This window comes from Crocodylus siamensis, chromosome 1 (genome assembly GCF_052110815.1).
Source record: "Crocodylus siamensis isolate JL-2025a chromosome 1, ASM5211081v1, whole genome shotgun sequence".
Lineage (NCBI taxonomy): Eukaryota > Metazoa > Chordata > Crocodylia > Crocodylidae > Crocodylus > Crocodylus siamensis.
The window spans coordinates 173,137,485-173,151,424 of record NC_143395.1 but is presented as its reverse complement, the minus strand read 5'-3'; the positions used below and the strand labels follow the sequence as shown (position 1 = coordinate 173,151,424).

Genomic DNA, 13,940 nt, shown 5'->3' with positions numbered 1-13,940 from the left:
TGGATCTCACTTCCTGACTTGGTCCCATAGCTAGATTTCTTTTACTAATATATATGAAATTAATTTAGGATATTATATTCCCTATAGAAAAATATGATAGGGTATTATACTCCGTAATGTATTATATTTTACACTAAGGAGTATCATTTAATATGTAGTGAAATAACTGCTTGCATATAGTCAACATCCATCATTTTCTTCTAACTTACTGCATGTTGTGAAATCTCTGTGATTGCTATGGACTTTAACCTTCACAAATGGAGATTATCGGTCACTTGATTCCACAGAACTACAATTTTAGTTAGAGAAGGAATTTAATTGTATTTATTACAGCTATTCCAAAGGTTTATTATTTGGCATCTGGGGAAAAACAACCACTGCACTTTTCTTTTTTTTTAAAAAAGAGTGTAGTTAACTCCAGACTTTGATCACTATCATTCCAACTTTGGAATCTTATTAAAACCGTTTTGAATTTAACAGAACTGTAGTGGCAGATAGAGTGGGAAGATAAATGTACCTTCAGAATAGGTTTAATATCAAAAGTGGATAACAGAGATGGCAAGGTATTTCATCTATGAACATTTCACAATCATAAGATTTGCCACTTACTGTTGATAATCCTTTCAGGCTTGAAGGGTCAAAAGGTGAAAATGATTGAGGTACCTTTTGCTATGAATATTTTACTAGCTGCATATCCTTTTTTCACTGAGATCTATGTGCTGACTGAGGGCTTCTTCGGGATGAGTCCTTAGTTGACTGATGAATACAAAACACCTCTTGAACAAAAGGCATTCAAGATTAGCGGAAGGCAAGACAGCCTACTTTAGTTTCTATGCATGGTACCTGGAGTATCAATGGAGATAAAACACTGAGTGACAGGTAACTGAAATACAGAATAACACAATATATTGTTCTCCTATTGATTGTAGAAATAATGAGAAAGTTAGCAAGTCACGGTAATGTCACGGGCAATGATGAACTTTGGAGAACTCAAGGACCTAAAAGTAACATGAAACAAGAAGTAAAATGAAGATAATATTTGGTTACAGTACAGTTCTCAAATTGTAGTGAAACACATCCCTTTGCCTTTGAGTGTCCATGGTTTTAAAAATGAAGACAATGGGAAGAAACTGGCTGCTGAAACAATATAGCTATTTTATTTTACTGTAGCTAGTAATGTGAACTTCTTGGAAGACATCTTCTTTCACCACATTACTGCAGCCAGGCACATTTAGAGGCTATGAACCAAAATTATCTTCTTCATGCGTAACCAGCATAAGGTCATACACTGTGAGATAGTGTGGAAGCTAAAGGCATTCATTACTTCACCAGACCAAGCCCTCACTTTTGTTTAGTTTTGGCCTTAAAATGAAGAAGCCAGTCTCGCTCTATCCTATAGAGGCAGCTCATTTTAAAAAGGGGGTAGTTTTTTAACAAGAGGTGCCCAGGGAAAACCAGCTTTTAAAAATATTTAATAAGTTTTACCTTCAACATATGCATGACACTTTTTAGCTTGAAAGCACGTTATAAATTGACTTATTTATAGCTAATTATTCTCCATGACATCCCAGTGATGAAAGCCAGTATTATCACCCACCTTTTTAATGGAAACTGAGGCAAAAATTGTAACCAGATTTTTCAAGATGTTCTAAGATAATGATTGCTTCAGGGTTTATATACCTTAATTGTTACACATCAAAACTCATTTTCACAGGTATGGAACACCTGTAGCTTGCACTGTATTCATTTGCAGCTGTAGATGATCCACATTATTGAATGAAAAGGTTGCAAGTGCCTGAAACGGGTACCCAAGATTTTGAAGCACTGAGTTCAGGGGCATTTTTAAATTGGCCTAAGTGACATCCCTGATGTAACAAGGGAGCCAGAACCAAAGCTAGAGCTTGAGTGCTCTTAGGGCAATTTTACATGTGCAGAGGACGGGGAGGGCACTTTAACTGGAGTAGCTCTGAGAGCCACTCTAATTAAATCGCCCAGAGCATCTTGTGCATCAGCATCCCCGTGCTTTAAAATGGCAATGGAGGCACTTTATCTAAAGCTCACTGAACAAGTTTTAGATAAAACGCCCCCACCACCATTTTGAAGCATGGGGACACTGATACATGAGGTGCAGAGGCTAGCTGAAGCATGCTAATTACCACTCCCTAGCAGACTCAATTAATTGAGTCTGCTCTGACACGCTGTAATTACAGTGTGGAGCAGCCTTCAGGCTCATGTCCAGGCACTCTTAATTCCCAATCCTAAGCTAAGAGCCCTTCAGCATACAGCCCTTTGAAAATTTCCAGAGGCTGCTACCAAATACAGAAGACCATAGGGACTGATAGGAGCTTTTATATATATATATTTAGAGAAATTTACAGTGTCCATCAGGGCATGATAAAAACACCTGTTATTTTGTTTGTCTTTAAAAAAAAGAATTAGCTACAAATATGAGGGTCTATTCCAGTTAAATGGCATAAGGGCTACAGGATCCATAGATTAATAAAATGTATCTGTGCAAAGAAGGTCTATAAATGTGGGTGTGCTGGAGCATCTTGTTTACCTTCACTGGACCATTTTTCATTCCACATACATCAAAATAGTTTGCATGTCAACAGTGAGAAGCTAAAGCAGTGATTCTCAACTAGGGTGCCACAGTACCCTGGGGTGCTTTAAGATCCTTTTAAGGTTGTCACAGTGTGACAATATTAGCACTGTCAGGTGTGCAAACATGATTCACAGGATAAACCCAGAGATTTCATATAGAAATCCATAGTATTCTGACCTTCCGTGGTCTTCCTGAGTTTTTGCAACAGAAGAATTGCTCTAGTATTTTTCTATAGTCAACCCCCCCAACCCCTCCTCCCAAATAAACTAAAACTGGCTTTTTCCATGTTATACTTTGAGTCTGTTGAGACTTACCTTGAAACTAACAAAGGTGCCTTGAATCTAAAAGGTCTGAGAAATGCTAGGATAAAGACTACATTGCCTTGGAGACAGAACAAAATCCCCTCATGTAGTGATGGTCTTTCCAGGGTTAGGGTTGAAGCAAGCTAGTATTAGGAAAATTTCACAACCAAACTGATGCCACACCTGTCCTGTAGGTAAACTACATCACCAGAATATTTGCCTAAGACATGTCATTCCCATTAAATTCAAGTGAATGGGATAGATTTGTATCAATGCTCCAGTCCCTGTGGCCATATATGAGGTATGTAAGAGGTATATAATGACCTAAAGGGTAGTTCTCCTAGTATAGCAGAAGCAGAAAATAGGTGGGGAAGGGGTTCAGCTTTGTGCTATAGATAGCTCAGAGGCAGTTTGGGAGAGGCTGGAAGGTAGAGCAACCCACTGGGAAAATGTGCCAGAAAGATCCTGTAGAACAGGGATTAATTTCTTTTTCCAATTTTATAATATTTATGATCAATAGCTATGATTCACTGGATTGTTCCCAGAATGCTTTGCCATGCCTGTATACAGCACAGCTGTCCTGGTAATGCTAGCTGAAAGAACTACGTCTTTCACCATAACCTCAAGGTTGCATATGTTGGGCTCAGCCCATTCTCTAATAAGTGCAAGTTCTACAGCTGGCCTAGAAAGCCTTCTAATAAGAATGTCCTGCTGCCTGTCCACTTGAGTTACAAGGTACGCTCTATGACATTGTCATAGGGTCCTGGGGGAATTCAACTGTCATGGAGAAAAGCAGAGTGAGGATCTTTGAAAGAGAGTATAGAAGGCTTTGGAAATAAGGATAGACCTGGGACCAGAGCCTTAAGTAGTAGCCAACAGAGTTGGCAAAGTAATGGTATTATTATGTACTTTTGTTTGTCCACTTCACTTAGCAGACCAGCTGCTTCATGTTGAACCAAATAAGCTTGCCAGTGCTCTACTGGGCCAGGTTGAGATAAAGTATGTTGCAGTAATTCAGTCTCAGTGTTACAGAACATGGATTAATAGAGCCAGGTCCTTACCAGAGAGATGGGTAGATAGCCTCCTGGCTTCAGGGAGGTGAAAGAAGGCAGTTCTTTTGTCCATAAGTCATCCCACATTCTCTTTCTCCTCAGCCACTGTGGTTTAGAAGCAGCTTTGAAGTTTTCCTTTCACTTCAAAGGTAAATCAACTCATAGTTTACCTGAGAATTTACCATTTCTAAAGTGAGAGCAGGAGCTGAAGAAATATAGAAGTACCCTTCCACTTCCAAGGTTCGACACTGACCATTTTAACCTTAAATACAAATAAAATGATGAGGGTTTTTTCCATCTCTCTCCTCAATTTATTTCTTATCTTTCCACTAGTAAATAGTCTCTGTAATGGAAAGGTATCATGAAAAAAAATCATATCTGAATCGTCAAAGGCCCACTTGAGAGAACTGTAGTGAAGCATCGTGTACTCACTCTGTGTTCAGTACATCCTTTACGCTCCATGGAAAGTCTCAGACCTAAAGTCCATGGAAAGTCTCAGACATAAAGCCTTTTGAGCCACGGCTCCATTAACTTCTGCGGATCTTTTCAAGTTTGCATCTGTGGTAGAAAACTAGACCAGCAAAGCAAAGTCTGGTCATGACAAAGGCCCCAACCCTACAATGAAGTCTATGTAGATTAATTCTTCACTTCTTCTAGACTCCACATGGATATAAAAGTCTATCCAAGTAGATCTAGAGATAAGCCTGGGACCACTGTATTATATTCACTTTTCTTCATTGGCAAGAAATTTAAATGAAGCCAAATGCGTCCCAAAACTGCCCTTCACACAATTTTATAGGGATTTCTTCCTTTCATAATTCCCCCTCCATGGACACATGCATGTATACACAGAGACTTACTGAAGGACTTAAGTAAATGCCCACTTCCCCAAACATGCAGAAAAGCACTAATCATACAATATCTTTGTAATAAGTATAAATGAAAAACATTATATTTTCTGACATTATTTGTGTCACAAAATATCTTAGGGCCTGCTCCAGCAAACTCTGATTCATGTGAGATGTCTCTATTCAGGGTAAGCAGTCACAGTAAAATCAGCAAGATGCTTTGCTGTGAGCTAGGACCACTAGAGTAAAACATAGGGTTCTGACAGATGTTCAGCTCCCCTCTGTAATTCATTGTGCTTTGCAGGAAGCACCATGAGTTACAGTGTTCCCCCTGACCCAACAGACTTTGCTCTTGGGTTGAGGGGGTACAGCATCAGTTTGGAGCAGCTGCATGTCTGCAGCCACTCTCCCCTAGCCCCATCCCCTCCCAGCACAGGTGCTGTCTTTAGAATGGGAGAGGTAGGAAGGGAAGGCAGGGAGCTTGGTTTGGGGTTTGCCCAGCATGTACTGGAGGATGGGATAAGTAGATTGGAGCCTCTCCACCTTAGAGGGCTCCAATTCACCTGCCCCACACTCCAGCATAGGCTGGGTAAACTCCAGAACAAAACTCCCTTGCCTCCCTTCTCCCCCTCCCATTCTAAAGACATCACTGGGAGTAGGGCTGGGGCGTATCACCTCCACCCTGCTTCCCATGTGCTGACAGACATTAATGAAGGTGCTCCACTTAAGAGTGCATTCATCTGAACCCTCATTTAATGAGGTTTCAGGTTGTTACCTGATCAGGTACTTTTAAAGTGCTCTGCAGGCATGCCCTTCTGTAAGGGCATGGCTGTAGAGTGGTTTCAAGGAGCCAATTGTGCAACAAATGTAATTTCTGTCTGCACCCACAGTGTGTAGTGATTAAAGTTATACTTTAGAGATGTTCACTAACAAGAGACTGAGTGAGTTGGGTATTGGGAGATGGTCCCTCAGTTAAGCAGCTAGTTAGTTAGAGTCAGACAAAGGGTCTGCAGAGGTTGCCTGCTGTTCCACAATAAAGTTCATTGTTCAGTTCTTCTCATAAACATATGTCTGTGTTTATTGAACCTGGTGATTATTACACATAGAAGACTCAGTTTTTAGTTTGGGGATCAAAAGAAATATTAAGAAATAAATTCTTATATTGGACCCAAAACTCAGGTCCACAAACCTTCATAAGAGACTCCATAAAGGAACTAAGGTCATTACATTCAGATCAGTTTGTGTGACTGAGCCTTAAACCCAGGCCACATACTGAACATTGTGCTGTATTAGAAGCATTTTTCTGGCCATTAGTAAGAAGTCCGCCCCACCACCAATGTGTTAATAAAAAGATGACACTTTAAGAAGAAATTAATGACAAAATAATTTCACTATGTTCAGGTTTTTGAGTTTACTGAGCTGTAAGTAGATAAACATGTAGCCTACAAAGCATTCACTATTCATTTTCTGCCCCACTATTGACAGATAAGAGAAAGGAAGGAGAATTTGTGACTTAATGTGGGATATGCAACTCATGCCATCACATTGCATCAGGTTCGTCAAGTCATGCTTATATAACTTGATTTTAATTTATGGGTTTTATTGTTGGCAGGTTTCTGAGATTATGATTTGATTGAACGTCTGTTGGATGCCTGTAAAATATCTGTTAGTTTGTAAATGGACTCTAATGGATTATGCTGCTTGAGTCTTCTTTTATGAAGCTGTTCACCTTTGCATGGCATAGTAGACGAGTCACATCTTGCTTTGATGACATACAGCATCAGCTATAATAAGTGTATGTTGGAGCCTGTAGCATAAAACATCTGTTTGATATAATCTGCTTGCAATCAATATACAAGGATCTCTGTATGAACATTCAGCATCCAGAAGAATTTCAGCAAATCATCTCACCACTGGCTGTATATGTATTTTTTAATAAATATGCCATATTATTCTATTTTTATTTTACTTATCATGGGATGTTTATTTTATACAATATCCTTCTTTAGCCAATGGAACCAGATCCCTTTTGGTTGCATAAAGCTATCCTTGAGGCATGACCAGATGAGATAAATAACAAATTTAATTTTAAGTCATCTTTATTTAACCCTTCTGTCAGGCTCTGGTCGGCAGCAAGAAGGGCCAGGTTCACATTTCAGGGTACCCCATAATGAGCTTCAGGCTCAAGCTCAAAGGACTTGAGCCACATTTCAGTGGCTCAAGCCCCCACCCAGAAATCTGGGAACACCAAATTTGTGGGACGTCCCATATAAGCAAACCCCCTCCTCACAAGCAGTGTAAACACGAACACCCAAATGTATTACACAGAATAAAAAAACAAAACACTAAATATAATTTTAAAATGCTGTTAACTACAAAGCAAAGTTTATAGGTGGAAACTTCTTGGGGGAAGCTTCTCCTACTCTCAGGCAGTCTGGAGCTTGGGGGTCCCCAATGGGTAGTTTGGGGGGCCTACACACCTATACCTGCCCTTCAGCAATGGGCTGGAGAGGGGGCCCACACTGGAGAGTTGTATGGCTGCTCAAGAGCATGGGTCCCTCTTCATTGCAAAGGGCTGTGTTGCTCCTGGAGAAGTAGTAGAGTCATGGGTAACTGGTGCCTCCTGAGTCAGGGAGGCACTTGCCCCCTTCCCGCCCCCCCCCCCCGCGGACAGTCAGCCACTGGGGACAGGGTGGGAGGGAGGCTGCTTCCATGGCCGATCCTGCCGACCTGCAACTGGCTGTGTGTGGGGGGGGAAAGGATTTGCAGCTGCAGCCAGCTTGTATGCACCCCAAAACTTCTGGGCTGGATTATATGGCCTGCTGAAATGAAAATTGCAGGACGAACTCAAAAGGGAGCCAGGTTGATTACTGGCTACAGCTGGCCCAACTACACAGCTTGCCTGAAGCAAAGAACCATCAAAAGAAACAAAAGGGAAAAGCCAGGCCTACCCTCAAGGCCTGGGCTGCAGGTAGTCTGGGTCACACAGCTCCACTGGGAGCAGAAAGTTGCAAACCTCAGCCCTGGCCCAAAGCTGGCAGGATTAGAAACTCCCAAGTTTCAACCCTGTTTAAAACTGCCGGGCCTAATTCCTAGCCAGTCAATCCAAGGAACCAATACCCACCACCCCAGTATTAATTCCTTAAAACCTCAGAAAAGGAGGAGAGAAAATTTCCCGGACACTGGGACAATTCTTCCTCTCTCTCTCTCTTCTGCTTTTCTCTAGCTGCATATGTTTGCTCCCAGACAGTGCACGGCACCCTGCTGAGCCACACTGAACCCACGCCATGGGGCAGCTGCCATGCAGATGCCAGGCAGGGGGGTGATCCCCGCTGCCCCCACTGCCCCACATTGTATGGGGGGGGGCTCTGCCATGAACCCTCAGAGGCCCTGATTGCCGCTCCTGCAGCCGGTGAGTGCAGGGCTTTCTCTCTTTTTTTTCTTTTTTTTTTAAGTGCCGAGAGGTGGGGGCCGGATGGAGAATGGGGCCAGGCAGGACAGCCCTAGGGGCTTCTCCTGCAGCTCCCCCCACCCGGGGAGAGGCAGGCACACCTGGAGGAGCCACAGAAGAACTTGCAGCCACCCGGCTGTGCCTTCTTCTCCCTGGTCAATCCAAATCTCCGAATCAGCACAAAATCTCTGATGAGGCTGAACTGAATGGGGACAGTGATTCAAATCACCAGATCGAATCGCTGTCCTCCAAACTGGTCGAATTGGAATCTGAATCAACTACTTCCCTATTCACACAGGCCTATTCTATATACATAACCATGGATGTTCAGGTCACATCTTCCAGGCTGGGGAACCAAAGAGGTTGATATAGGAATTTCTGTGGTGACCAATGATTCCCCCGCTCTTACAGGGTTCCCTGAGCAGTGCAGCTACTTTGCTGGTATAGGGCAAAGAACCTGGCATTTGGGCTTATTAAGACAAATTCTGGACCTGGTTCTGAGCTCACTTACACAGATGCAAAGAGTTACTAGGCCGAAGTCAAGTATGGTTGGTTTTCTTTTTAAGCTTTTTTTTTTTCCCCTTCCAGGAATAGTATTTTTGAATTTCTAAAATGCTGGAAGAAATATTAGCAGGAAAAACTGATGCCAGAGGTAAGCTGTGTTCATGTAAACTAAAAGCAGAGTGAAACACTATATATTTAATGGTTTTAAAGACATTGGTATTTAATCAGTCACCACTTTGCAATTTTACATATGGAGAACATAAACTATCTCCAGCATGATGCTGGGGAATTGTCAAACTATCAAACTAATTTAAAAAAAAAAAGTATTAAGATGTATTTTGAGCTATGCAAACATGTAGTAAGTTTTAAAAGTCTCTCTTGAGAAGACCGATGCAGGCCCAAGTCTCTCTTGCAGTGCTAGAGGGAAGCTGTTTGTATTATAATTAGGGTTTTATAGCATAAATAGAAATAGACTTTGACCACTCAGACATGGCAATATGGGTAATTACCACTGCTAGAGGCACTTATTGTATGCTCCCACCAATTATTTTAACTGATAATTGAATTTCTTAACCATGACTTATGTGTTTAAATGCCTTGAGAGTGAGGGTTCCCAAAACCTGCACCTGAAACATAATGATTCTTCCTCTGTCTTGAGACTCTCCCTGCCTTCTACAACAGTAGTTAGGTGGGCATTAAGTTGGTAGTTTTGATGATCTGAAATGCTAATGGACAAAGCCATAAGAAGCCCACAAGAACACCGCTCACTTTTTTCTCCCCCCCTTATGTGTAGGACTCTTGGTTTTCTTAAGCTTGTTCTAGTCTTTGGCTAAAGAAACAAGAACTAATCAAGCAGGGACTCTCTAGTGGAAATAGGAAAATAAAGTGAGGAATTCCTTGCAGTGTATAACACCACAGATGCAACCACTCAATGGGGGAAGAAAGGGGAGCTCAACACAAGTTGCCTTCTCCAATGGAAGATTTATCCCACAGTAACTCTATCACTTCCACTACTGAGAGATGAAAGGAATGCACTTACCCTTTGATGTCTGGTTTAGCATTCAAGGATCTCCAGCATATGTAACTGTTGCAACTGTGTCCCCTTCCCCCTGAGCATAATCCCTGTGCACTAGCAGGAATAGGATTAGGAGCCACTCAGCAGCTTTACCATTTCTAGAAGTCCCTCATCTGGAGGAATACTCAACTGGCTGATTAACCAATTTTGGGATACATTGTACCACAGAACAGCTAAAAGCAGCCCAAGCATTAGGGCAACTATGGTTTTTGTTATTCAAAATTGTACAAAAAAAGTTCAATTTTTGCCTTACTGTGTGCAAAGTCATTTCCCAAGGTCTCCATCCTTATCTACACAACACTTATTGGGAGCAGCCTAGAATAGGTGAAAAATCTTGTAACGGTTTGGGATGAAGACAGTGGTCTATTCCTCTGCCACATTAGAATACTCCACTGCAAGGATAATCCTTGTCACTGCATGAAACCAACCTTTCTTGGGTCCAATATGAGACTGGAATAAACCCCAACAGGAACAGAGGATTATTTTAAACCCCAGTACTTTCTTTGCCAAGTACAAAGTTCTTTACTTCAATCTTGCCTTCTCTAACATAAATAAAAAACCTGAATGTACATTGAAAACATTCTCGTATATAAAAAGTCTACCAAAAAGAAAAAGCATTCACTGCAGTGCACTTACAGTTCTTAAAGAACAGACTACATGTGACAGATGTTAAGCATGTATTGAAGGAGTTCACATACTATTGTAATGAGTACAGGGTAAGAATCTGAATAAAATAGAATAGGCAGACTAGACTGGACTAGAATAGAATAGAACAGATTAGAAGGGAACTATGACATTGTGATTGATGAGCTTGTTCTTGATTTTACTTGCTCTCATGTAATCAAGTCTGCTGAAGTTCACTGGAATCACACTTGTTTAAAAAATAGTGTGTGTAAGTCAGATTAGAATCAAAGGCAGAGAGGTCACTAACCTAGTGCTGGAATTAGACAAAGAAACTTACAGTATATACCCGATAGTCTTTATGATACCCTAATATATTTCAGAAGATTTCTTCACATTTTTTCAAAATTTAAATTTTAGGAAAAATCTTGATTTTCAGTCTGAATACAACTGAGTCACACCACAGTATACATGAAACGGCTTTCATAATGTGACTGGCAGGTGCAATGCCGCAGCATCAGACGAACGTTCAGCTATTTGATGTCAGCTCTAATACTTCTCCTGTTGAAGAAGATTCACCTTTAGATATGGAGACAGAAAATATTTTTGGAACCAAAAGAAACAAATTCTATCCCAAAGTGTACCAAACTGTCTGGATAATCTAAGGAGTTTTGTAATGTGATCCCGGCCTTCCATTTATCCATTAGATCAGGGGTTTCCAAGATAGGGCCTGCAGGCCAGATCCAGTTTGCAGAACCCTATCATATGCCCCATGGGGCTGCACATTGGTCTCAGATTGTACCCACACACTCCATGTGACCAGTCCTATATGCTGCATTTGGCACATGGGGTTTGGTCTGGCATGCAGAGCTGAATCTGGCATGTGTGCCACACACGGTGCATGGGGACACAGGGTGGTCCATGGGCCTGATCCAGCCTGACATCACCCTTCCAGCCTGCAGGCTGGCCCCACACACTCTGACCTTCAGTGCCTGATGAGCTTGACACCCTGATTGCAGATTAGAAATCTAATTATAATTATTATTCAACAAAAAACCTCCATTCTTTGTGTGTGTCCATTTAGCTGTTTGTGGAACCAAAGCATAGATTTTTCATTTCATGCTGAGCATCACTTCTGGCTTATGTAGCAAACACATGACAGTTACTTAGAAGGAATGTCTCTGCAGGTAAAAGAAAAAAAAAGTCTTTTGTGACTTTTGAGAGTATTCACTCGTTTGACCCAGGGCAAAATTTTGTCATGTCCAATGACAACAGCTTATAGCTGTGAAAATGCTAGAATTTTTCCTCACCAATCCTTGTGCCCCTAAGCAAAACCATTAATTTGTACTGATTTGCCCCAGGTGAAAAGACACTGATTCTCCCCTCACTTAAACCAGCAGAAAATCTGGACTACTCCCACTAAGGTCAATGGCAACACACTTAGGATTTCTTTTTTGGTTTCAAGGCATCATCACCACATTTCCAGATTTAGTTTGTGCTAGCAGGAGCAAGTGGGTGAAAACACCTAGAAAACACTGGGGATGCAGTGTGAACAGACCCTTTTTGAACAGTGGTGCAGAATCTGGGCTTCTAATAGCAAAATAATGGGTCAAATTCAGTGCCCTCTTCTGTCCCCTTAACTGTGTTCAAATGGTTTATGGTCTTTTGGAGTTCTGATATCCTAGGCCAGAGCTAGACTGAGAACCAAGTAAGTACTTCAAAAAGCCTAGCTGTATGTGAGCAAATAGGTATGGGATTGATAATACGGAGACGTCACTTACTGACACAAACCAGGATGCACTGTTGCGGCCAATGCAGTTATCTTGGTATGAATATTGGATTAGTCAAACTCACAGTTTCTATTCCTAGTTCTTTCAGTACTTGCTGTAAAACAATGAACAATTTCTGTAGCTTCTCTGAATCTCAGATCTGTAAAATGCAAAAAATAGTGCCTAGCCATCATTTTAAAGCACTTTCAGCTCAACAGGGGAAAACTACTATATAAGCAGGAAGAATGGCTATTCTTTGCATCACTGTCAATTCTGAAACATTTGGAACTAGATGCATAAATCAGCCTTCATGTTGTGATAGGGCCAAAGAGAGAAACATTGTAAGAGCCCCAAGTTCAGAAAAAATACTCTCTGCGGTTTCCAGTTCGTATCTGCTGGACACATTTTTTCTGTGCAGGTATATAGTCTGTAAACTCCAATTAAAATGAAGTATTTAATGTATATAGGGATTGATAGCTATGGATAGAGCTCAATGCATCATAGGAATTCTCAGCATCATGCTGGATCTAAGAAAGAGTCCACCACCAAAGAGAAGTTAGTATAATACCCATATTCCCCCAGATTCTCCTAACTGTAAAAGATTAGGGCAATATTGAAATAAAAACTAGTTGACTGTGAGATGAAGGAGGTACACACCTTAAAGGATGTTACTAGATTTCAGTGCAGACCCTCCCAGTCAGAAAAGAACTAGCTAGAGCACATAAGAATGATCCAAGCTCACAAAAGATCATTCTTATCCCCATAACATGCTTCAAATGCTTTCTACAGAATCACAGCTCCATACTTTTATTTTGCAACATCTTCAAGTTCAGTTAAAATATGTGTGTTTCACTTCAAACCTCACAGTGAGCACCATATGTAAATCTAGTAATTAATTCACCTTAATCCTGCAATCTGATCACCAACTCTTAGCACTTTCTGGAATAACAGCACCCATTTAGCCCCATGCATATGTTGCCTATGCCTGAGTAAGGTAGAACCTCTACGAAAACAATACCATTTTAACACAGCTCTGTGGCATCGGTGGTGGTGGACCTGAAAAAACAGTCGAAGTATTGGACATTACCATTTGTGGCACTGACAGCTTGTCTCTTCCTCTTGCGCTGTATCAAATACAACACTGAGAAGACATGTTATAGATACAAGCAGAGCTAAGGAGCTTATTGCGCGTGCTATACCTTAGTCCAGCTTCCCATATTAAATTGATATATTTCCTAAATCCTGAAACTGAACAAGCAGACAAAAATATTTTGAGACCCCTCAGAAGAAGTCATTTATAAACAACTGATGTTTTAAAGTCCTTGGTACTTCTCAAGATGGACCACTTGAACCCTTTGGCTATAACATCAACCTCTTCTGCTCTGCGGAGAATCTTCCATTGTTTCCTGAGTTTTATCCTTTCTGTCATAAAAATTACTCTTGTTCACCCTGGAAATTCTTGATGTAGACATATTCAAAAGCAGTGGTTCTCAATTATTTTGAGGAGAGGTCACATGCACTTCTTTAAATTTGTTGTGCTACTGTGTACCTCTATGATTTCATGTTCTAGATAACGAAAAAGCTGTACTATGTCACTACAAGTACACTGTAGCTCTCCAACAACCTAAGAGATAGTATAGAGCTGTTCATTCTTTTTCTTTTCCTTCACCTTCTTTTTCCTCTGTTTATATTTTCTTTTATATTTCCCAAGAT

General features: G+C 41.0%; 1 long non-coding RNA gene across 1 annotated transcript; it reads left to right on the top strand.

Annotated features, from left to right (window-relative positions):
* The first annotated feature begins 69 nt into the window (after positions 1–69).
* Positions 70–6,770, top strand: LOC149873664 (uncharacterized). The gene is made up of 2 exons (XR_016439876.1): positions 70–879; positions 6,293–6,770. It is a non-coding gene; the product is annotated as an uncharacterized LOC149873664 (long non-coding RNA).
* Positions 6,771–13,940: the final 7,170 nt, after the last annotated feature.